The sequence below is a fragment of the Phalacrocorax aristotelis genome, chromosome 2, assembly GCF_949628215.1.
Source record: "Phalacrocorax aristotelis chromosome 2, bGulAri2.1, whole genome shotgun sequence".
NCBI classification, from domain to species: domain Eukaryota; kingdom Metazoa; phylum Chordata; class Aves; order Suliformes; family Phalacrocoracidae; genus Phalacrocorax; species Phalacrocorax aristotelis.
In genome coordinates, this window is record NC_134277.1 from 42,907,646 (window position 1) to 42,932,645 (window position 25,000).

At 38.9% G+C, this 25,000-nt stretch overlaps 1 protein-coding gene across 5 annotated transcripts in view; it reads left to right on the forward strand.

The window, feature by feature from the left end:
* Positions 1 to 25,000, forward strand: part of RARB (retinoic acid receptor beta) — a 337,838-nt gene that overhangs the window by 5,351 nt on the left and 307,487 nt on the right. For 3 of the 5 annotated variants that reach the window (XM_075083264.1, XM_075083263.1, XM_075083265.1), the window contains exon 2: positions 4,148 to 4,228. The gene's annotated coding sequence lies outside the window, so the exon portion shown is untranslated. Of the gene's footprint in view, positions 1 to 3,750; positions 3,899 to 4,147; positions 4,243 to 25,000 lie in introns of those variants that run through there. The other 2 variants (XM_075083267.1, XM_075083266.1) reach the window with 2 other exon arrangements.

The following is a 25,000-nucleotide window of genomic DNA, read 5'->3' on the forward strand; positions in this document are numbered from 1 at the left end:
AGTACACCCTGTCCCAATATAATGAGTAATAATGTTTTCCTTTGAGAGGGTGTTTTAGCCCATGGTATTGGTACATGCAAATATTCCAGCATTAGGTGCTATTTGGAAATTTAATTTAGCAAAAATCTTATAAGTAACTAATAAGAAAATCCTGTTCTTCAAAGCTTTCCATCTAGAGTTCAAAAAAAAGTCAAAGGAAGTTACAGATCATATGTCTTTTATTTTTTCTGGGGTCAACTGCAGGAAGTTGTATAGCTACATTCTAAACCACATTCAGTTTTCTCTGAGTGTAGATTTTTTTTTTGTTTGGTCAGTGTTAAAAAAGCTGTTCTGGAGTGATCTGCGTTCAGGTGATCCAAGATGCCACTCATGAAGCAGTGCATTCTCCTGTTGAATCCTTTGTGCCGCTCCTCTGAGGTTGTCCCCAGAAGAGCTTGCTCTGAGATAGAAAGTACGGTAGCTGATGCTGCTCTGTATGTCAGAGGACCTATAAAGTGATGCTGTATGATCTAGGTGAAATATGTGAAAAGCTTTGTTGTGTTTTCATAAATAGTTTAGAGTTTTAACTTGGAGCAGACACCTCGTTTCAGCCATCAGCAGATGTTAATATTTTAGCTAAAATACTTCCCTTTAAAAATTCATTGGAAAAAGAAACAGAGTGCTTGCCAGGTTTACTGTACTGATTTTTTAAGTTTACTGCTTCTTAAGATACGGGGTATTGCCATCCTTTCTCATGCAAAATGTGGGTTGACATCCATGGCTGTAAGATCATGCCTCACTTGTTTTCTTTGTAAGTTTTTCACAAAGAATATTAGCTACAACATTAGCTTCTTGCTTGTATTATAGTATTGCCCAAGGGATGTTCGGTGTCCACCCACATCGCTTCCTTTCTTCTAACCTCTTATTCTTAGGGCAGGGGTATTGTAGGAATAAAAATATATAGTGATTAAAAAGCAATGTTGAATTTGAGTCAGCAGCGTGCTCTTGCAGCAATGGAGACTAATGCCATGCTGAGCTATATTAGCAAGAGTGTGGCCACCCGGTTGAAGGGGGTGAATATTGCTCTTGATGAGGCTGTTCCTGGAGTAATGCTGTGTCCAGTCATCGTCCCCCAGTGCAAGAAAGGTAGGAACAAACTGGAGAGAGCCCAGGGGAGGGCTGCTCAGGTGGATGGGGACTGGCGCACATGGCATACATGCAGATGCTGAGCGTTCTGGGTTTGCCCAGCCTGGAGAATAGAAGATGAATTGCTGCCTTCCGTATCCTGTTGGGCTGTTATGGAGCAGAGAGAGATGCTCTTCTATGGGGTGTACAGGGAAGGGATGAGGTGCAGTCATTGCACATGCCCAGTCAGAATTTCCCCATTTCAATAAGGAAAAAAATTAACAGTGCAAAAGGTTAAGTTCTGACCAGGGGTCTGTTGGAGGCTGTGGGATTTGCCCATGGAAATTTACAAACTTGACTGGACAAGACTCTGAACAACTTGATCTAACTTTGAAATCGGCACTGCTTTGACTGGGAATTGGAGGACACGGCTTCTAGAGGTCCTTTCCAGCCTAAATTGTTCTGATTCTGTAAGATGATTTCCCACAGAGAAGATAAGTATCATAAGAGTTATGCTAAATGTTCTTTGTAATTATATTTTCAGAAGGGAAGAGCTGTTTGCTGGATCAGAGGAGCGCTTTGTGTAGCACTCATGGTGAACATAATTTCAAATAAAAATGATTTTGTGAAAAGCACGTGCAAAAGGAACATGTTTAAACTGTGTGGGGCAAAGTGCTTCTGCATCATGCTGCTGCCATGAACAGTCACAGTTGTGTTGCCATGTGTTGAGAATGACTGACAAGTAAGTGTAAGGCATATCAAGTGGTAGTTTTTGCTGGACCTGTGGTTAGTGTAGGTCAGTTCTTCACAAGGCTGGGGAGGTATGTCACACATACTAAATTTGAAATGGCTGTTATAAGCTGGTGTAATATAAAAGTGCCTTTTTTTTTTTTTGATAGAGTGACTAATGAAGCTCTCTAAGATTGATTGCTGACACGTCCTTTGGGCTTGATGTGATGACAGCACTCTGATGGAGTGGCTCGCTGATGTTAGTTGTGGCATCATATTTGAGCATTTGTGTCTTGTAATATACAGCTTGAATATAAGATGTGATGTTTTTATATATTGATGCCTATATGTAATTTGAGAACACGCATATTTGTTATGCTGTATGCCTGTGTGTATACATTCTTACTTGTGGGAGAAGGGAGGAATGTATCCACAGTAACCTCTCTGCTCCCCTCAAAACTAATTATGTTTTTCTTTTTTTGCAAATAACATTAAATGACTTTTACCAGTACTTGAGTTAAATATGCTAGCTGGGATTCAGGCTTAAAAGTTAAGATTGTTGTTCTGCTGCTCAGAAAGACTGTCAGAGACAGTGTATGTGCATATAACCTGCAGCAGTGTAAGCAGATACTAATGAATCTAGGCTGCAGTATTTTCTCTGTGGGCCAGACTGAGTGTGGCCTTTCTGCAGAGGTACAATGAGCTTGTGTAAAAGCTTGAATGGTTGCTGTCGGTGCTCTGTAGGATGCATAGACTTGAGCGCCTTTTCCCTGTGGGGGCTGCCTACCTGTACAGACCACAGGGTGTGAACCAAGGAGGCACGTTAAGGAGAGCAGGCTGTAGCTCAAAAGAGTGTTGAGCAGGACATATGCAATCTTGTACTCGTAAAAGGGAAGGGAAGTGGCAGCTTTTTGCTCTGGCCCTTACCTTCCTTGAGTCCTGCTTTTGTCTTTAATATTCTTTATATATATATATGTATGTATGTATGTGTATATATATGTACGTATGTATAAAAGCATTGAGATTCAAGCTTTTCAACTTTAAGTCAGTCTTCCAAAAGGACCAGAAAGTGACTTAGTAATCATGAGATAACAGGAATTTTAAATCCCTTTTAGCTGCTCTGTGTGTTTAAATCATACTCAGGATGTGTTTACCAGCATTGTACACATATAAAAGGGAAAGATGATTAATTTTAAAATAAATACTGAAATGCATGATTTGTTACTGAGGAAGCATATGAAAAGGGCCAAATATCACTAGATTCAGATCAGAAATACGGGAGCAGCTCTGCTGGATCTAACAAGAATGCAATACAGAAAGAGCTTTGCTGACAGATCTGCTGTTTTACACAGAATCAATCTGGGTTTTTTGGTTGGATTTTACAACCAATTTTAACAATGTTAAGTGTATAACTTTTGATTTAGAGTATTTCCTGATTTGGGAAGCCAGTAGAGAAGTGAAGTGTTTTCAAAGTAATATTATGAGTACTAAGGGTTGGACAGGCAGAACACTTTGTTAGTTCAACACTCAATTGTTTCGTAGTGCTGCTGATGCGAGGGAGAAATACGAATTGTATTTTGTGGCTGCAGTTTCTGCGCTCTGGTAGAGTGTCTGAGACCAGGCAACTCTCTGCAGAAGATGAAAAAGGGCAGTACAGAGCAATTCCTTTTTTCTCTCTCTTCCCCCCTCCCCCCCCCCTTTTTTCTCTCTTGACTTCTTTTTCTCTTGTCCTGCTTTTCTTCTTTTTGGGCAGGAGTGGGTTGACAGAAACAGTGTATAGTTGGTTCAAAAGGATTTCTAGAGTTCATGTTATTGAAGTCACATTTCCCTTTTTTAAAAAGAGGGTTGAATTTTCATGTGTTGGTGGTTCAGCTGCAAAGGTATTTCAGCTTTTTTTTTCTTTTTTTCTTTCTCCAGAGATAAACTGAGTAAACTGGGGGAAGTTGGTTGTGTGCACTCAGTGTTGGTGCAAACGCAGTTGACTGGCCCTGGAATTCCCTTGGGTGCTCACAGGGATTTTTGGCATGGACACCTACTTCTTCCTTGAGCTGGAACTGAGGAGAGGGTCAGTGTTGCAGTTGATAGGGGTGTACAGTGGGAAGAGGAAGAAAGGAAGCATGTCACCAACCTGAGATACCTGCATTCAGAAACTTTAGTGGAACAGTGCTCTGGTTTCGATTTCTTATTTGCGGGTATTGGAGATAGAATTAAGATCTTCCCTGATTTTGCTGTGAATATCATTGTCTGATGAGTATGTTTGCCTTATTCCTACAAAACTTCACTTTGTAACTGCTCTTTCCCCTTATTCTTTCAGGATGTCAAGCTGGCTTAGGTCCATGAAGACTACCCTGGTGTCAAGTTCCCTCTGACTTGCCTCCGGCTCTCAGGAGCAAAGGTACGGTTACAGGGGTAAGTTAAAATCCACTCACAGCATCCCCTGAAGGAAGCCAAGACCTTAATTAGTGCCCTCTCCTTTGCATGGCAGTCTCTGGTATATTTCTTCCTTCAGAGTTGCTTGGTCCATGACAGCAGGCTATCAGCAACAGAGAAAAGGAAATCCAAAAGTGGAGTCACTTTGAAAATGTAGTGAAAAGTTAATGAATAGAGCACTTACAGGGAGAATACTGATGCAGGCTGTGTCAGGTAAGCGCTTTAAAAGTGAAAAGTGCCCCCCTGTTGGTTTGTTCTCCTTTTAACTGATCTCTCTGAAAATCTAATTGGAATCACAGTTGAACTGCTGTGGTAAAATATGTTTTTGGTAGATAAAGTTGAAATAATACACATTTAGCAATTGGGAGTGTTGCTGGAAATAGTAGGCATGTGTAGAAATGAACACAAATTCCCATTTCTTGTTTCATCCTAAGGGCAAAGTACCCTTGGTGCAAAGCCCAGGGGACCTATATAGTCATTAGCAGATGGAGGGGGACATTAATCTTCTACCCACAAATCTGCCCCAGCACATAAAGCAGGGAGTGTCTCTGTTGTGAGGATTGCTAGAGGTTGTATTAAACATGATAGTACAGTTTATAACCACGGTGCCAGCCACTCTTGCTGTGCATTGCTGTGTTTTCTTGGTACTCCCTGTATCTGGATTTCACTTTTTCTATCTGTGTATAATAGAGTAGTGACAGTGTTTCTGCTTCTTGAGATGTTGGCAGAAGCTTCTTCCAACACTCTTAAAATCTCTCTCTTGCTGTAAGCACTAGAGTATGTTAGGATATACTTTAAGTACTTTTTTGTGCGTAGGGAGAAATGTATGATTTCTCTGTGTCATTCAGTCTTTCTCATTTGGCAGTAAGCTAAGAGACAGGCATGGTTAATGAGGTATCTCAGCAGTGCATTTTTATGGGAGCATAGTTTAAGGTTAGGAGTATGTCCAGTCTCCAAACTGCCTAGTGAGCGTTCTGTATTTGGAAACAAATGCCAGCTGGCAGTAGTTAAGGAGTGCATGCTTATTCTGCTCGTGATAGCCAAAACATGCTCCCTGCTGTGTGCTTTTGGCAGCTTTGCACTGGCAATATGTCTCAAATGCCAGTTGCATGTCCTTCTTTCTTCCTCATAAGTGTGTCCCATAAGGCATGATTTAGCCTAAATAAAAATGTGCCTCTGTTAGATTTGGTAACATATGGAAAGAAAGAGACTGCTTGTTTTAAAAAAAATCAAAGTCTTTCTGAAACACCTGTAGTATGTTATTTCCACAGTGGAAATAGAAAGATTATTATCATGCCTTCCTATACGTAGTAGCAAATTGGCCTCAAATTCCTGAAGATCGGATGATTTTTGTCACACCAATTCTTAGGCATACTACGCTGAAAAATTTGTGTAATTCATTCTCAGTGAGAGCTCTGTGTGGAATCTCAGTCCTGAAGTAGCTGCATATTGAGTTTGTTTGAAGCTCTAACTCTACCTATCTGGTCAATGTATTAATTACATTGGCGGTCAAATTAATCGTGTTAATTTGCAGTCTGAACATATCATCACCTCTTACAGTTCTTCCTATCTGTTGAATTGTTTTAAGTCAATAAACATCTAAAGTAAGTGTTATATTTTATTGAAAAGATAGCTTATGCGTAGGCAGCTTGACTTTTACAATCAAGTGTTAAAAATGTGCTTAGCTGAATTATTTGAAGCAGTTAGTGCATTGTGGTACATTGGATAAAAAATCTTAAGACTCAGAAGGTAAATAAATCCAGCCTACATTTCTTCGTCATTTTTATCTTTAGTAACAGTATAACAGGTTAAAAAAAGCACAGTTTAAAAAAAATAAAAAAAGCTAAACAAAAGACTGAAGCTTTTCAATTCAATACTCGAAAACTGCATTTAAGGTCAAGTCAACTGTAGGGTAAGTAACCTGTGCTTAGAATTTGGCCTAGGAAATATTTATGTATTTAAGCTCTGTATTGCTTTGTCTTTGAGATGATCTTACACCTCCTTTGTTTGCAGCAGATTTTGATATTTGGCAAGATGGTAATTCTCAGACAATTTCAATGCCTTTTTGTTTTCTAAACCAATGAAATTCTGTTGAGATCTGGTAATGTATGGAAGTTTAAAAATCTGTTCCTCTTCTCTAACCTGTGTTCCTTAGGAAAAAGTTATCACCTTGCCAAAATCACGAGCTTTCCCAAATTTGGGATCACACAACTGCTAAAGAAGGGCAGGAACAGTACCCATTGGAAAATGCTAGGGTTTTGGTTTCCGTGCTTCCAGGTATCTGTTGAAGCCTGCCCACAGCAGCTGATTTAATGCTCCTGTTGCCCACTCTGCTTTCACAGTGAATACGAAAAATCTGCATTTCCCAGGAAGAAGGTAAAAAGAAGACCTTACTGTGACCTTTCCCTCAAACCTGTAAGCTTACCTCAACAGCCTGATATCAGTATCACTTAGCTTTCTTTCCTTTCTTTCTTTCCTTTGGCAAGAAGGACTCAATTCAGTTGCTTTCAACAGCTGATCTAAAGTGGTGCAGGTTTCCTTGTAGGTTCTTTGTTGCATCCAGCTATATTCTGGATATCCAAGGGCATGAGCACCTATGTTCAGGTACCTAAATAGTTTCATGGTTGTCTGTGCTATGGTGAAGTTGAGAATCAAATCTTGCTGTGATCTGTGTTGAAGGAACACTGCTGCACATTGGTTAACTTACTCACGTTCTAAAAAAAAACTTGGGTAAAATGTGCAAAAAAAGGTATTTTAGAAAGTAGGTTGCAAAATCAAACCCTCAGAAGTTGTGAAATGTCAGATTTTAGTTATTTTCTTCCATGCCTGTAATTGGTGCAGGAATACAGATCTTGCAGCTGTAATTTCATCATATAGTAACCATTGGGCACCTAAATTGGATAACTGTTACATTAAAAGACATGAGTTTGGCATGGTCATGGTATTTAGTAAATGGCAGAGTGGCATTTGCGTCTGAGGAAAAACAGTGTTCATGGAAGAATGATCATAGAATTTGATGGTAAGTTATTATATCAATGTAGAAGATAAACAGAATTGGTTCAACAGAATTTAAATTCCATGTCAGCTAAATGTATTTGCTTTATATAAACTTAATGCGGGTTCAGACCTGCAATAAGTAAGCATGTGTAATGTGATTGATTTCAGTGAAGTTTCTCCCATTTATGCTGGTGTTGAATTCTGCCTCTAGTCAAAAAGAAATTTTCTAAAAGTTCTGCCAACACAGTTTTGTCTCAGAACAGCTTTGAGGCTTGCCAGCAGTGTTATTTCTTTTGCGTTGTAAGAGCAGCTCTAGTTACATGCCAAAATATGGTCTTATTTTTAAACTGAAAAATAAATGAAACCTATGTAGAAATGGAAACTTTGTTGAATGCCAGATTCTGACTACGTTTCTCCCACTGGAACCACTAGGACCACTTTTGCAATCTGCTCTGCCTTTATAGCATTAAGAGGTATTTCACAATGTGGGAAATACTGGAAAAAATGAGTGTAAGAAAGGCAGGAAATCTGCCAATGTCCATGTCTTTTTAAAAAAATTATTATAACCTACTTGCTGAGATGTGTTTTATGCAGATATCAAATTTAACCAGAATTCAGTGATGCCCAGCCAGTCTCCATTTCATAAGTGTTACTCAGTAGAGAAGAGGCAGATAAAAAAATGTGGGTACCTAAATATTTTCAACATAATCATAATTTAATGATTTTGGCCTGTTTCCCTAAGATAGTAAGACTTACGAGTTTGGAGGCTCTGTCTGCCAGGCTTCTTTCCTTCCCATTTTCCTTGATTTTTAAACTTTTTGTCCCATATAAGCAGAATTTTAAAAAGTTAATTCTGGTAAGATAGGGTTTAAAACAGATGCAGGGGTTTGGGAAGGAGAAATACAGTACTTAAGAAGAGATTGATTTGCTCTAAGATTGTCTTCCTCAGACACTAACCCTAGTAAAAAAGGCCCAGATGTTTTGCCTCCAGCAGTGTGCAAGCAATCAAATCCATTGAGGGCTTTGAGAAGAAGCTCTAGTGATTTTGGGCAGTCATTGACTTTCAGCTTGTGAGAAAAGGATAGAACAGGTACGTCATCATTCCACCATAAAAGGAAGACAGAAATTTGTATTATTAATCTGGAAGACTTTGAGTTGGTTGTGCTTAGAGTTTCAGCTCGGTGTTGAGCTGAAGTTTTCAGAGCAGTTACAGAGGTAAGTATAATCAAGCTGAGCTCAGCGAGTATGATGATGCTAAAGGAGACAGCAGTTGCCATTATAGCATTTTGAAAGCATATTCAGCCAGGTAGTACAGATTAGCAAGACCTGAAGTGTTCACTAGTGCTGATAGCTGAACAGTTGCTCTTCATTTGCCATTGGACAGCTGGGGTCCTGCTAACCCATGGCTTAAGGGCAGCATATTGCTTAGTGCAACCCTGTTGTGTTTTACTTACTTACTGTGTTTTGACAGTAAGTTGCTTGCAGACCAGTGCACTGGGTGGTGTTACACTGTTGACGCTCAACGTTCATCACCACGTCTCAGTGATGATTCATGAATAGCATTATTAGCAGTGTACCTGCTAGGGAATGCATAGTGTTTGAGACTGAAGTTGTTAATTCATAGGATTACCACACAGAGTAGCTGGTCTTATGAACTGCCCTTCCGATCTTGTTCTTTCTTGGTATTGGACTTTTTATCAGGTTGTAATATGCAGAACAGAAGCTCTTACATGAGGAAGTGAATTCACCTTGGGTGATGCACAGTCCTTTCTAGACTAGAAAAGGGGCTTGATGGATTTATGTTCTGAGCAGATAGCCCCTTAGCTCAGGTGACAGATTTTATGCGTAGGCCTCTTGCTTTGTACGTTTACAGTGCTTTTGGGCGTGGAGTTGTACTACTTCTATGCGCAATTGTCTAATATTTGCTACTTTTATCTCAATTCATAAGATGGATCTTCACTTTGTACCTAAAGGGAATTAATAATTGTCTTCTGTAGGCTTTTTGGCAGGGCATGGCCCGCTCTAGGGATCTTTGACTGTAGTAATCTTATTGGCAAAAGATGTAACTTGCCATAAATTGAATTTCCTTTTTCTGAAGCCTGAAATGACCTGTATCCTTGAGTTTTAGAAAGAAGATGAAGATTAAGGGTGTAGAAAGGCAGGTAGACACTAAGCTCCGCTGACTGTATTTGGTGTATAATTCCTATTTGTATCTTTGCAAATCTTAATTTTTACTTGGTGTATGTGGTGGGTGTTAAAGGAGGTGGCAAAGAAGCTACTTTCTACTACTTGGTTCTGTAATTATAAATATACTGACTTTGGTATGAGAAACATCAGACAATAAGTCTTGGTGATGGTTAAGTTAATTCACTTTTAGAAGTTCAATAATTCATCTAAGAAGTGTCAGCAGCTGGGTCTTGTTAATGGTAAGCCTTTCATTTCTGTTAAATCAATTGTGAATAATAGAATCCTTCAGAGAAAAATGATGAAGTAAGCATTGATTTCCAAATTGGGTGTCTGATATTAGAACATTAATAAAATCTAGAGCAAGCAGGCAACTAGGACCTCATATGCTCTGATCACCTAAGTAGTAATCAGAGAAAATCAATGATTTTTGTGTATGGTGCTAGATCTGTTAACATTTCATCTGTCGCCATTCATCATTGTGTCTATAATTCCATTTTTATAATTGTTTTGATTTTGGGGGAGCTTAATAGTATGCATTGAATCAAGCATTTACTGTCAAGCTTTTGTGAACAGAAGTGGCATTGCCATAATGTCTACTCTTTACTAGCTGTCTGTCTTACTGTTTTAGGGCTTTCTATAGCAATGGTTGAAGTAATGTCTATGTATTTTCAAAAGAGGTTAAATTTTCTTAGAGGGGTTCCAAGCAGACTTCATGGAGTCCTCCATTATTATCTCTCTCTAAGCTGTGAGGAGCTGTGTTGCTCACTTGTACGTAGTCACGTTCAGTCTCACAGGGGTGTTATGAACATCTCCAGTAATGATAGTAAAACTCTGTCAAAGAGAAACAGTTGTAGAGAACATTGTCAGAACAGTCAGACTCCTGGCATGGCTTCCTCTGCAGCATCTTCCTTGGACTGTTCCCCACCTATACCTTCTGGCTCTGTGTGCTTTGTTCCAGGCTGTCTGGTGTTGTTGCAGAGGGCCGTGGCTGTCTGGATGCATCAAGAGGAGATCGATGCTGACCTGGCTGGACTCTGGCCTTTGGTGGCTTTAATACAGAGAACAAAGGTTTTGGTAGTGGGAGAATCAGTGAGTGTTCTGAGAGGGAGTAGTTGATGGTAGGACATCTAACCAAGGCATGGGAGGCCATAGGCTTTTGTGAATGGGATACCTGTATGGTTTCTGCTTTCAGCCTTCGAGCCAGTGAGTTTTTGCAATACAATGTGAAGGTTATAGATTTGTGGGTGTGGGGTTGTTTGGTTTGGTGTTTTTTTTAAAAAAAATTATTTTTGTTTTAAATTCTATTTGAAGGCTGAGTTGACAGGTTTTGTTTAGAGCTGCTGGGCACCGGCTTTTTCTGTCCAGTATTGTGCTTAGCAGCAATCCCATTTTGTTTAAAGCCATATTGAATTTGTATGGAAAACCACATACAATCAAATCTGCTTCCTGTTGAAGTCTATCAGAGTTCAGGCTAAAACTGGACCAGGATTTGGCCCATAAAGCATAGCAAGAAAATTTAACAGTTATAATGAAACTCTTAAGGCAAATAAAATGTTCTAGCAGGTGTTCATAAATGTGCTTTATGCTCATAGACTCTGTTAAATGTTAATACTAAGGTCCTGCAGAAGCTGCACATAAGGATTGTGTGAAGGAAGCAAATGTCTGTTAAATGTGCTGTGCAATATTGTAGCAAAGGTGGGTGGCTGTGCAATGCCATGCTACCTATTAGACTGAAATATGAAAGCTATTGAGATTCTGCTGAATTTTCGTTTTGTAAGGGAGTAGTTTTCAAGAGAGAACATATCATATAAAAAAAGCTGTGTGTTGTGCAAAACTGGAAGCATCTTTGTCAGTGTATGCAGTTTTCTTGGATGTATGCAGAGCTTATTAGGAGCAACTACTAACATACTGTATTAACAATAAATTTAAAATAAGACAATTCTTGCAAGGAAAATGGTAGCTGAAAAGCAGTTTCATTTTTTGTATATTTCATTTTCCTTGAATTAGGGGTTTTTTGTGCCTTAGACGAACCCACAGGCAGAAGTCCTAACATGATCCTAAATAGGTTTTGAAGATAATAGGTGTTGGTGGGATTTTATATTTAGATCTGTCTTACGCTAGCTCTTAAGACTTTTTAATCCATCACTTCACCATCAAAGCACTTCTTTATCAAAGCACAGTGAGGTCCATTTTAGATTTCCAGGAGCTTTCTGGCCTTCCTCCTTTCTGGCTTCTAGGGGAAGCATTTGTTGGCTTTTTCAGTGCATTTTGCAGCATGCCCCCCGTAGGCTGGTAGCTTGTACTGGCTTGGTTTCTTCTAGCAGTTAATTTCATTAAGATTCAGCTCAAACCCATGGGACAAAAAAATATCTGTGTGTACTGGAGTCAGTTCCTAAAATGACACCATGAATGCGGCAGTCATTGTTAGAATGTGTTTTGTTGGCGTTTGATTAATTGACTGAGTTATCATCTCATCAATGCTCAGTCATTGTGTTGCAGGATAAAAGCAACCACATATTACAAAGATAGTCTCTTTCCCAGTTAACTTCTTAATTTTCTGTGCTTAAAGAGAATGCATTAGCTTGGAAAACACTAGGATTGCTGAGTGAGGGGAGGTCTTTCACACGACATTTAGATCTATCAAGTTACAAGCATCACAGCTGCCCTTGTATCACATGCTGCTGTCAGAATGTCCACATAATGTCAGAAAGACTCTTCCACTGTTGTCTTCGTCTTGTCCTCAAGTGTCTGTTCCCTGCAGCGGCAGTGCTGGCATTTTTTTAGCTGATGGGGGCAGGGGTGACTCAGAAATCTTGCTTTATTCCACCCAGTTGTAAAAAGGATTGAAGCATGTGCTTATGCAGCAAATTCTCATCACTTGCCTCCCAAAGTCTCAGGGCTACCAGGGTGGTGGGACCGCTTAGCTTGCTCCTGTGTAGTAGTGCTGCTCTAGTGTGCTTATGAATTTTCAAAGCAAGGCTGCGAATCATCATCAGCTAGCAGATTGGGAGCTCCATCATGTAGTAGACTATCTTTTCTTGTAATTCTTCTAGGACAAAGAGGCCTAGTAAAGAAGTGGGCGGGGGGGGGAAAGACTAGGAACTGTTTTTAATCAAGTGGAAAATATGTCAGTACTTCTCTTGTAAGTTGTGGCACTTCTAGAATAGTGATATTCATGCAGAACTTTTAATCCCTGCAGTACATTATAAATGCATTGTGTGAGAATTAAATGTTAATTGAGGCCATTATTTTATGAGTGGACTATTTATATAGTAAAGTTATTTGAAGTAATGGGCCATGAATGCATTTTGTTTATTAACTTCACTAGTGCTCATTCTTCTATATCTTTTTTATCACAGAGCAGTAGTTTTGAAATGGAAGGCCCTCCAGTGACATTAAGACCAGCTACATGTACAGTATGTTACTTTCAAAAGTGTGTTTTGTTGATTTCAAGATACGTAACAGCATACTGTCTAAGCCTTTGGAAGACTGGGCTTTCAGGTGACTTTCCACTTGAGGAGAAAATAAAAATACAGAAGAGGAGGGTGTATATTTTTTTTCCTTTGCTTAAAACTTAATTGATTCAGGTACTTTAAATGGTCTTCTCCATTTTGAAGATGGGAAACTGGGGTAATGAAAATTATTTACTTTGCCTGAGATTATGAAGGGAAGTCTGGCAGACAAGGAAATTAAATTGAGATCCCCTAAATGTCAGGCCAGATCTGTAACTACTAGAATATCCTTCCTTTCTTTTCTGAAATGTCAGAAACTTATAGCGAAGTATAGATTTTGTAGGATTTCCATAGGGCAACTGCTTTGTGGCCCTGAGGGTGTAAATGCCTACAATTTGTATAAATTCATCACCCTTTGAAGTTGAGAGTACTGTATCTGTTATTAAATCTGGAAAAAAGGCAGTGTCAAGCCAACATACTTGTAATAATATTTTGGATTTCCTTCTCTAATTGTTTAATGGAATTAATATGAACATTTTAGCTATAAAGTTGGACAGCTGCGGCAGGATGTGATTTAGCTGGCTCTTCTTTCAACACATTCTGGCAAACTTTACAATATGCAACGTTATAAAAATCCCATTTTTCTGACATGTAGCTTTCCTGTGCTTCTTCAGTTTCCAGATATTTATCCATTGTGTTGTGTTTTTTTAAAGGCCAACTTCAAATTGCTTCTCAGTTCTTGGTTATGACAAAATGCGGTGCAAGGCAAAAACCTTGCATGCCGCCTTCCCTCTCATCAAAGATGCTGGAACTTGTGCGTGAGCAGTGGTTACCTGATGAACTGCAGCACTAAAGTGATGCAGTGTGTGACTACATTACCGTCTGTTCATCACATATTACTGTGGTCTTCTGTTTTTGCAGTTCACTCTTTTGCTTGTTGCATCAAAACTCCATTTCAAATGCTTTTGTCCAAGTAAGGAAAACATTAGGAAGTTGCCTACAGATCCATGCTAAACTCTTATCTCGTAGTAGAAATTTTTTTTTCCTGGCCTGCTATGTGCTTATGAAATTCTGTAAGTATTTATTGTTCTTTGGTGTCTTACAGTACATTTAGGCTCTGGACTTTTGAGCATTACCAAATGAACACAGCAGGAAGAGCCAGCTGTTTATAAGGTGGGGGAGTATTGTATTTTTATAATACTTGTATGCTAATAATGTACAGAGAGTATATGACCGTTTAATGAGGTATGAATGCCGTTGGGTTGACCTGGCAATCTATAGCGCTCAGCGCAGCACAGCCGTTACCTTGCATGGATTGTTCTGTGCAGTTCTGGCGGTAGCAGCTAGGAGAGCCGTCATCGCAGCGAGCTCCTGGTGGATTCAGTTGCTGCGTGTGCCAGCGGGACTGTGCCAAGCCTTAAGTTCTGACTCCACAGCTGGGACAGGTTTGTGCACTCTGATCACCTACAAAATTGAGTATCGTCTATTTTCTTAGAAGGTGCTGCTTTCTGCCCCGTGGTAATCATGTGGTGTCCAGAGTTGCTTAACTGGGAAAGTTTACAGGGCTTTTGCAGGCCTCTAGGTTCAGAGACTGGAGACAGCTGGCTATAGCAAGCAAAAAACTGTGATTAATTATAACTTGAAAAAAACCACACGTGTGAGAGTCCTGAATGAAGTCAAGATTAAAGTAATTTATTCTGGATGATTTTCATAAAAAGGCAGCTCTTATAATTTTAAAAGAATACCTTATAAACTCATCTAAAGATAAAAGCTATCAAGCACAAAAACATGGTATTACACCAGGTACCAATTACTGCGGTTCCTTAATGTGGTGGTGTTTTCTTGGTTTTGCATTTATTAAATATTTAGAAGTTCAACTGTAGATATTTTTAATGAAAATCAGAATTTTCTCACAAAATGGGTGATTACATCATTTGCACATTTATATTGTAAGACATTTTAACGATATAAGCATTTTTTCATTTAGACAGCAACCATAATAAATTGAAATAAAATTCAGCCTTGATTGATGTTCTATGTGTCATGTACAGGGCAAGTCCCATCTATTAAATGTGGTTTGCCAAGGCAGCAATATTAGTAGCATTTGAATGTTTTTCTTATTAGGGAGAAAAATGGTCAGCAACATCAATACCGTCTGCTCCAAAGACCATGGTAAATGGAAACTGCCTGCAGCACATTTGAATTCCTCACTGTATTTGGGATGAAGGTACGATGCAGGCAGTGAGATTTTTTTTTTTTTTTTAAATTAGGATAGACTGTTACAGTTCTTAGGATGAAAGAGAGAGGCTGATTACAACATAATGGAGTGTACCATATTCATCTCTTTGAAATATGACCTCACTCGGCCTTTTCCATTTTACAATCGATTCTCTCATTCCCTTAATGAACCTGTGCGTTCATGACTCTTCCTTGGAAGTATGCACATGAAGTATTACAGTAGCAGAGAGTAATTGTCTGACAAGCAAGTGCAAGTAAAGTGTCTCTCTTGTAGTCTTGTTCAATAACATTATGGACCGTTAATGCATCGCATCAGGTTCCATATTGTTTTGTTAAAAATTATGCAACCATACTTTTCTTAGTGGTTTGTAGTTTTTTTTAAAATGGTAGCTTCAGAAAACTGGTTTAACATCATCTGGCTTTATTTCTTTGCAGTACAGTACATATGTGTAAGAGATGAGCTGTCAGAAAGGTACTCTTACAAAGTCAGTGCTCTGTTATCAGGTACTGCAATTGAATAAACTGTAATATTGTGTTAAAGGAGGAAAGAAAGGGCTCTTTGAGAAGAAGAAATATGCATAATGTTATGTAGAGAATTACTGGAGGTACCATCATTTGGAAGATGTAACTTTTAAAGGATCAAATATGTGACTTCTGTATCTATGGGCTTCTTTTGGCTATCGATGTGATTAGATGTAATAAGAGAATACTATTAATTATTATATTGTATGGTTTATTTTTATATATGGGGTCTGTGTGTCTTCATGTGTATTTTTGGATGTGTTTTTAATATAAATATTGTTTATAAAACCTTAAACTAATTTGTATTATATATAACCATAACTAATATAGAAACTAATTATAGGTGTTTTAAATACATATATGTGTGTATGTATGCAGTTCTATTATCAACCCATAGCTGCTAATTGCCTGTTGACCTTTGCAACTTGCTACAAAATATAAAGCCACCAACTGGGTGACACTCGCAAATACAGAACAACCTGGATGGTACCCAGGATCAGGCTACAAGTACAGAGCTCGCTGTCTTCACTGCTGGGAAATCAGGAGACTGGGGAATGTGGGACAGACTCCCTCGTACCCCAATATCGCTTTGGTCACAGAACTGCCAAGAAGGCTGAGCCTTACTGGGAACTACCCAGGATAGTCAGCAAAACCTTATGGAAAGATGTTGAGACTAAACCACAAGCAGAATAAACCGAACAGAGAAAATTTGCAGAAACTTGAAAACCTTTGTAATGACAATTTCATTGAAATTCTAAGCGTTTGATGTATCACCACCAGCACTGATTTGGTAAAAATGACTATGAAATAAAGATTGAGCTTGGAGAGAAGCAACAGTCCTGTCTGTTATGTCAAAAAGATAATTCATCATGTCAGAAAGCAGTGTTTCCTTTTGATTAGGCCAAAGTCAGTGTCATAAAATGTGGAAATTGCCTTGAACAGCAGACCTGTTCTGGTCATGAACTGTTGCTCAGGTCCAGAGATATAAGTAAAAATAAGGTTAATTTTATAAAACATGAGATAGGAAAATCCTCAAGTTTTGGATCACATTAGCCCTATCAAAATGTTTTGGGTTTTTTTCTTACTTTGGGATAAAAAACACCTTTGCAAATGTAATGCACACTCTTCTTTTAAAATTATATCTTTCACTTTTGGTGAAACTTTTGTTGCTGAGCAGTATGATCCAAACTGTATTTGTTGCAAACATGTTAGTGGTTGCTTTTTCACTTTGCCCTTCTCCTTTAACCTGCTCTATAGGACTATAGATCTTGTTAGTTTTTAGCAGTTTCTTTAGTTTGGATTAGTGTAGCTGACTCCATGCAGGTGGAATCAGCTTTTTTAATTTTTTTTAATGGAAAACTTATTTGGAAACGCTGCATCTTTCAGGTTGTTTGTTTCATTAAAGGAGCCTGCAGTATGCTGCCAGGATGTTTCATTGTGGTAGGGAGTTCACCTGTAATATTAGGGTTCAGCTGAAAACTGACAGTTGGAGGGGTGGGAGTGTTCTGGTTTTTAAATGTGAAAAAAAAATGCTAACAGATTTCCATTTTTGTTACCTGGGAAATTGTGGCCAGGATGGTTGAAAATGCGATCAGTTTAATTAGTCCAATTTACTGCCAGTCTTGTTTTCTGTGGTTGATGTTGCTTGCACAGGAGTGAGACCTCTGCCAAGCAAAGAGCTTGGCTGTACAGATCATGGTTTTACTTGGAGGTGTCCCAAGAAGCCCAACTCGCTGATTGTATGTAGGAGAAGCTGTGCTAGTACACTGACCATCTCCTGCCTCAGGATGTGAACTCTGCTTGTGGTATTTCTGTAATGTTTCGGCATCTTCATTACCTCATCATTCCTGTAGCGTATGTACTTTTCTGTTCTCAGCGGGGGCTCTGCATCTCCCATGTATGAAGTGACCAAAGCCCTGTTCAGAAAGCATATATTCAGTGGGGGTACTTATGTGTGTGCTTGATGATTAGACCAAAGCCTCAGCTGAATGTGCATGTATTTGAGGCCTTCTGTGAACAGGAACGGGGTCATGTTGAAATGTCTTTGAGTAATGAAGAATGAAATGGTCTGTTCAGTACCACATTGTATGCTCTTCAGAGGACTTGAGGACAATTCTTTTTAACCTGTGTTAGTAACGAAGGAAAGTGCACTGTTTGCTTGTCTCCATCTGATCAGAACCGTATTACAGTAGGTCCTCACAAAACAGGCTGTAAAGGCTCAGTATCTCTGTCCTGAACAACGTCAGACCCATGGGAGAGCAGCTGGAAAGCCTGATCCACATCCTCATGAGCAATTTGTTACCTACTGTTATTAAGCAGGCTTACAGAGGCTTTTGGTTAAGGTCCATCTTTCAGAAGATTCATATGTGCTTAGATAATTTACATTTTGTATTTAGTAGATAACAGGAAAAACGGACTGTTATTTTTCTGCAGAAATATAAACAACCATGTTCAAGAGTCAAATGCAAAAAGGCTTCCCTGTTCTCAATTATCTATGAATCATCTTTTCACTCTCCAGCCAATTAAAAATACGGTTCTTTGGCCTCCAAAATGTTTTAGGTTAAGATTAAATTAAAAGGGTGCATTTATTCATTTTCTGGTTATCTGAGTTCATAAGGATCCTGCATTTTTCAAGTTTTTTACTTTGCAGTCACAGGGCTCAAACTTGCTTGATTTTTAAGTGAAAGATGCGATGGTTAAGTTGTAGCAGTGCCACAAAATCTGCAGACTGTGAAATTGGCAGAGAGTTGTCAATTCATTAAATGAAGTCTGAAGGAACAATCTACAGCTGTGAGCTGGTAGTCCAATGAAGAAACTACATGCCTGCAGTCCATCTCACTTCTACATCCAGTGTTTACTATTCTGATCCAGTCTAGAAAAGAAATAACTTACTATTTTTTTTCTAAAATATTCAGTTCAGAATTACTTCTCTTAAGCATCTTACGATGGCATGGTCTGCATCTTAAGTTACTGGACTGCTTTGCTTCCCAGTTTCAGTAATGTTTGTGGTTTGTTACCTGCTCTTGTTCTGACACTTTAAAGCTTTTGCTGATAAGTGCTAGGAAGGTGAAATGTATTGCTTCCCTGAATGTATTCAGATGCTGTGTTTACCGCTATGGAGATCAATGCTGGTTTTGCTTTAGAAAGCTGTTTCTTAAGATAGAAATGACCATCTGATACTGTGCTTCTCAAAAAAAAAAAAAAAAAAAAAAGATTCCTATAGGAGTGTTTTGGAGTCATTGATTCTGATGATTTTAGATGGAGACACAATAGCTGAAATAAACAAGGACAAACTGTTTTTAAAAACATGGAAGAAATTCCCCCTTTCAAAAGGGGACTGAAAAAGCAGTGAGGATGGAGTCTAAGTGTAGCACTTGCTGCTGAAAATTGTGTCTGACCCATTGGAGCAATTTCTTACTGAAGGATGACTGCAACCTAGTGTACCGAAGAACTTAAAATCCCAGAAATGGAAGTGCTTTCTTTATACATCTTAGGTACATTTGTGAGCTGACATTTAAAGGGATACAGGTTTTGTGTGGGATGCATGTGAGCTTTTAGAAGCATTACTGTTTGCAGGCTTTTGAGGTTAGAAGAGTGCCTTTTGGGAGAAATGCTTTTTCAGCAATAGGAGTGAATTTCACTAGTATGTAGTATTTCATGCTGGATTGTTGCCCTACGTTTGGATTGCCCAACTAAGGACTGAGAAGAAAGAAAATCTATCACTTGTTGGCGGTAGCAGCAGCCAGATATGCTCAGTGAAATATTGTGAGAATTGGACAATTCACATCAAAGCATAACCTCTCCTTTCCTTGGTTATATTGCTGCCTGTTGTAATACTCTGCTGTCTTTTGTATAAAATCTCTTGCTGTTAAAGGGTTTGTTGGGTCACGAGATTTCTATGGCCCTTTTCTCTGTTCAGAGTAGGATCTTTCTAGGAAGAAGAGTCAAAGGTACACAAGATGATAGACTATAATAGATTTTGTTTCGTTATGAGTGTTTCTACAGCTAGGTCCCATGAAGGTACAGGTACAACTAAAGAAGGTGAACGGGTACAACTGAAACTAAACGAGACTACTATTTTGTCTTAGAAGACATTACTGGTTTTTGGGTTTGTTTTTGGTTTTTCTTCTTGCCTAGACTTTCAAAAAGTTCTCATCCCAAACTGCCATCCTATAAGAAACATTTAAGAATATCAAATGGAGGAATATTAAGGAAACTTACTGGAATCGTTCCTTCCACTGGAGTTGTGGTGTAGTGTAATGCAGGGCTATACTGTCTTCTAGGGTGTGTGTCCGTGCTCAGAGTCACTTGGACACGTGGCAACTTGGTCATCATAGAAGATTAATGTGGAGATTTGGGAGTATGAGTAGCAGGGTGAATGCTGTTAATGATACTGTTGTGTAGTGATCCCAAAAGATGAGTAAAGAGATGGTAGAAGTTGTGGGTGGTAGAAGATGAATTAGAGGAAGGCTGAAGAACTTTAGGGAGTACCTAGCAAAGCTTAAGTAATAGGCGCTGTGGTGGCAGATGAAATTTTGCAGCTGACAAATCCAAGTAAAATCTTCTGAGTATGTAATTTGACCTGATTGCATGTTGCTGAATATTGAAGTAACTACATTTACTGCAGGAAAACAGCTACCAAGGTAGGGTTTTATTTGGCTCTTAAAAAAAGGGAAAAAAATTAACAAAAAAAATTATAAAACAGAATGGCAGTAATTCCTCATTAGTAGTTACCACTGGTTTATATCATGATGCTTTATAATAGGAATGCTGTGTTTTGTTCTGCATCACTCTTAAGAAAATAATAAAATAAAATAAAGAAGGACTGTGGGATGGGCAGAAGTGATTTGTGGCATTGGAAAGAATTCCTTGTGATGAGGTACTGAAAGAGAACCAGCCTAGGTTAGAGGATGAGCAGTCAGTGGGGGATGTGTGTATAAATAAATAATGCACTTTAATTTACTGCAAGAACAAAGAACTACATTGAAAGGCAGTAAATGGAGATAACTGAAAGTTTTTTTTTTTAAACAGTACATAATGAACTTCAGGAACTAGTGGTGAAACAGATTTCAGTCTAAATGCATGAATTCAAAAAAGAAAAACTGCCATTTACATGGGTTATTAGAATTTGTGCATTAACAGAAGTTAGGATCAACACCCCCTTTTCCCCAGTGTTTCCCCATAGTTATAGGAAAAAAAAGCAAGTTTACTATGGGTAGGTTATTCTGTACTTGTGCAGTACAATACACCTTTCTTCTCTGTGGTGCTAGTCACAGATGGGCCAGAGGTTACATTAAACAGGCCACAGATATCCTTAGTCTGACTGTCCATTTTGATTGTTGGTTTTGTGTTTTTTTTTTCAGAATTCTTACATTTTTATGCATCTCCAGTGCAGGAGAAAGTATGTAATTCTGTGAATACCAAAGTCTCAAGCTTCTAGTAATTCAAAAGGGAAGAAATGGCCCAAAAAAATAAAATACAAGTTTTTTCTTGATTCTTTATTTGCAGGAGAGGAGATATTTCTGCAGAAAGGAAGTTGCTGATAAATATCTAGTGATAATGTATTTATCTGATTTTATCTAATTGAGAGCATATTCATGGAAACACCTTCAAGAGAAGCAGATTTTGAGTCATACCAAATAGTGTATTTAATCAAGGATTCACTACACAGTTGTTAAGAGTATATTCCAGGATGGAGCATGTACTTGGGTGTATTTACCTATTAGCTGACTACAGATGTTTTTGGTTTTTTTTCTTTCCCATGAAAACTGGACGAGCCTTAAATCCTGGACTGTGGTGTAGCTTGTGTATTCTTCTGAAACAAAGTAAACGTGCTGAACTTATTCAAGACCACTAGCTGTTATGAATATATATGCTTCACTGAGGGCAATGAGCACAAGCAGCTACTGCCCATTCATAAATATCCTTATTTTTCCCATACATAATGGGACTCAAAAGACATTGCGGTTCTCCTGGCTAGGGCTGCATTTGCAGTGAAACCGCATATATTGTGTAATGTATAGTTATAGTTTATGACATTTGCTTTTGTTAGGGTTTCTTCTGGGTAATCAGCATTTCAGCCACAACTCCCTTGATTTGGAAAATGCAATCCTCATGGAGAAGAATGCTGATTTTTCTTTTTTCATGAGGAAAAAGCAGTGCAGTCATAAACAAATGATTGCACTAAGGCTGATGTGGAAATTTGTGCAGGATGGAAGTGGAGGTGTATGTCTTCCCTTACCAGAATGTTCCCCACTATTCCTTTGTAGCTTTTCATGAGTGTAGTGGGGTTGTAGCTTTTTATGTGTTGGAGGATCTCATGTTTATACAAGGTGAAGCTAATGGCTGTGCAGCCAGCCTGCCTTTAACACATGTACCACTTTCATATTGAAAATAAGTAGAAATTAGCTGATACCTAGTTCTTCTGGTTATTCAGTGCAAAAGCTGGGCCTTCAACTCCTGTATGAAATCCAGGACTGACGCCAGTTGTAGACTTGTGTTTCCTGTCCACGTGTTCATGAATACATACAGAATGTGACTTAACTGCAGCGAGGATTTGGCCAGACCCAGGTCCTGGGAGCAGCGTGCTCTGTGAACTTTCGTCCTTCAGGTACAGCGGCTGCCGTTAACTTCTAAACACGTCGGGTATTTCTCCCTTCAGAATGTGACCGTAGGTGGAGAGCTGTGGAAACTGAAGGATGGTATCGCAAGAGATTATGGTGAAAATTCTCCCATGTTCATGCGTCACTTCTTTTAGCATTAAGGGAAACCATGTGCTCACACTGAGGATAGAATAGAGGCTTTTGTTAATATCAAAGAGCCAATCAAGGAAGATTTTTTTATATGGAAAGCCTCCTGCTGCTTCCAAAGAAGTTCCTTTCGCAAAGCACAATGATAAATAATCTTACTTCTTCGGTCATTGTATTACCAAGGGATATTGTTTTGTACTGTTGCATTCAGTGAGACTCGTGAAGTTGAGTTCTGATTAGATGGGCCAGTAATGCTGTGAAAGGCGATGTGCTGGGCTGGTTCCTTACAGACTCAGGCCTCAGATGCTTTGGCCGGGTAGTTTTCCAGCGTCTGTCGCTCTGACCTGCCCCTCCAGCTGCCAAGCAGAAAGGGTAGCGAAGGCTGGGCTTCACAGTGAGTGTAAATATAGCGGGGGGGGTGTGTGTGTGTGCGCGCGCGCGGTTGATATTTGGCAGATCTTCCTGGTAAGTGCAATAATTCCTACCTCATTTTACGCACTGTATGTAGGGATTAAAATGTCTTTTGCTTACTGTGCATTTACTGAAAGTGCTGTAGCATATCTGTGAGATTCTGTTTTATCTTTGAATTGTAATAAGCATTTTTTCCCTACAAAATTGTTAAAGCTCAATGTATTTAATGCTTTTTCAAAATACTGCTCTTTGTGAATAGACAGAAATTAATTTTAAATAACTGGTTTTTATTGGCATATAATTTTATTTTAAAGAAACTCAGGCACATTGCTCAGGATTTCCCCTTCACCAACTTAAATTTTTCTTAAACATAAAAATGCTGGGGGGAGGGGGAGAAAGCAGTTTGTGAGGGTGCTTTTTCCTTCTTTTTTGAGGAAACGTCAGTGGAAGATGCTGTAACTACTTACACTGTTTGGTGAAAGAATTGAGTATATTATGCCAGAAACAGGAACTGCCTGATGAACTGGAAGAAAATTAAATTGTAGGGGTGATGTTACAGCAGGGATATAGGTCCAGTTCCATTTCATTTACACATGAAATTAATTTTAAGCTCATGCATTCCTTACTGGTTTTAACAGAACTAATCAAGCACTTAGCTAAGCCTGTGTTTAAGTGTTCTGCTGGTTGTAGCCATACTAAAGTGATTTTTCATGATAGAGTACTATAAGCATAAAAAGTCAGTCTCCTTAATACAACTTCTTTGACTACAGCACAATGCATGGGGGACGAAGGGGAGTAAAATGCTTATCTAAAAAGCTAGTTGTGCCAGGTGAGCGCTGCGGTCCTGGGTGAAGGTCATGGTCCAGCCTTGTACCCCGTGCAATCACAGGGCGATGCTCTTCAGCCCATGGCTTCCCACAGAGAGAGCCAAGACAGAATGCGATGCAGTCTTGCATCAGGCTGACATGGAACAGGACCTTCTGAGGATCGGAGTCTTGCTTAGGAAAGCTTTAGAAACTTATAAATTAGGCAGGTGAGCCATCAGACTCGCCAAAGGAGGGGAAAACAGAAAGAGAATAAAGAAGTTGTTGATGGTCCCGAAGCAATTTTTGTTTCCGCTACAAATCCATTGCCTCAGTGGTGTCTGAATTCCTTTAGGAAGGGTCACATCACTTGTAATGGTAAGACATCATTCCACATCAGAAGACTGTAATTTAGTCTGTGTGTTCTTCTGTAGTGCTCATGAGCTCTGGGAAAGGACTAAATTGCTATAGAACTAAACAGTGACATGAGGATGGTCTGAAAGATCATCTCTGTGTGCCTTGCTGCATCTCCTGGATCGCAGTGCTGCTGTGAAGGGTGGCTTCTGCTCTCCTTATTTTTCGCATGTGCTGCCAGGGCAGGTAATGAGAAAGCGGAAGGTGATTTGAGGTGTTCAGGCTATGGCTGACATTTGAGGAGTCCATAAATATTTTTGTGTCGTGTGCTGTTTCACTGCCATTACGTCTGTGATGTGCTTCCGCTCATTTTAAACTGTGTTGCATAAAATACACGTAGATGTTTTTCTTTCTTTTAATAATAACTTACATTATTGAAAATGGAAAACATTACAAAAAATAATTTGATTTTGGCCTGCAAAAACCATTTGGTTATTTTCATGCTAGTTTTCAGTTGGCTTTACTTTCTTGTCCAGATACCTGAAGTCATCAATGTAAAATCAGGTTTGTAGGGCTTTAACACAGCAGGGGTGAAGTACATTTCTCTAAATGAGGAATTGAAATTATTTTCAGTAACAAAGAATGCCCCAAATTTCCTGAGAATTTAAATATTAATGTTTGTCATGGAAAAATCCCCTTTTTGTTGTTGCTGTTTTGAATGTTAAAATTACATTCCTATTACGCTGACTGGTATCATTGAATTATCGTACTTTGACTACAGTTACCTATAGCATTCCTGTATAATTATTAATGAACACTGTTATTTTTGTATTCAGTATTTTTTAGTTAAAATTTAAGATTTTTTTGAGATAGTTTGTGCTTCTCTAAATGGATAGAATTTGTGTCATGATGTATATGATTGGAGGAGTGACCTCCTGCATTCTGAAATAAGCAGGAACACAACTAATTAAATAATGATTGTCATGTAGGCTGGGTCATGCCAAAACACCTTGAGATTTGCATG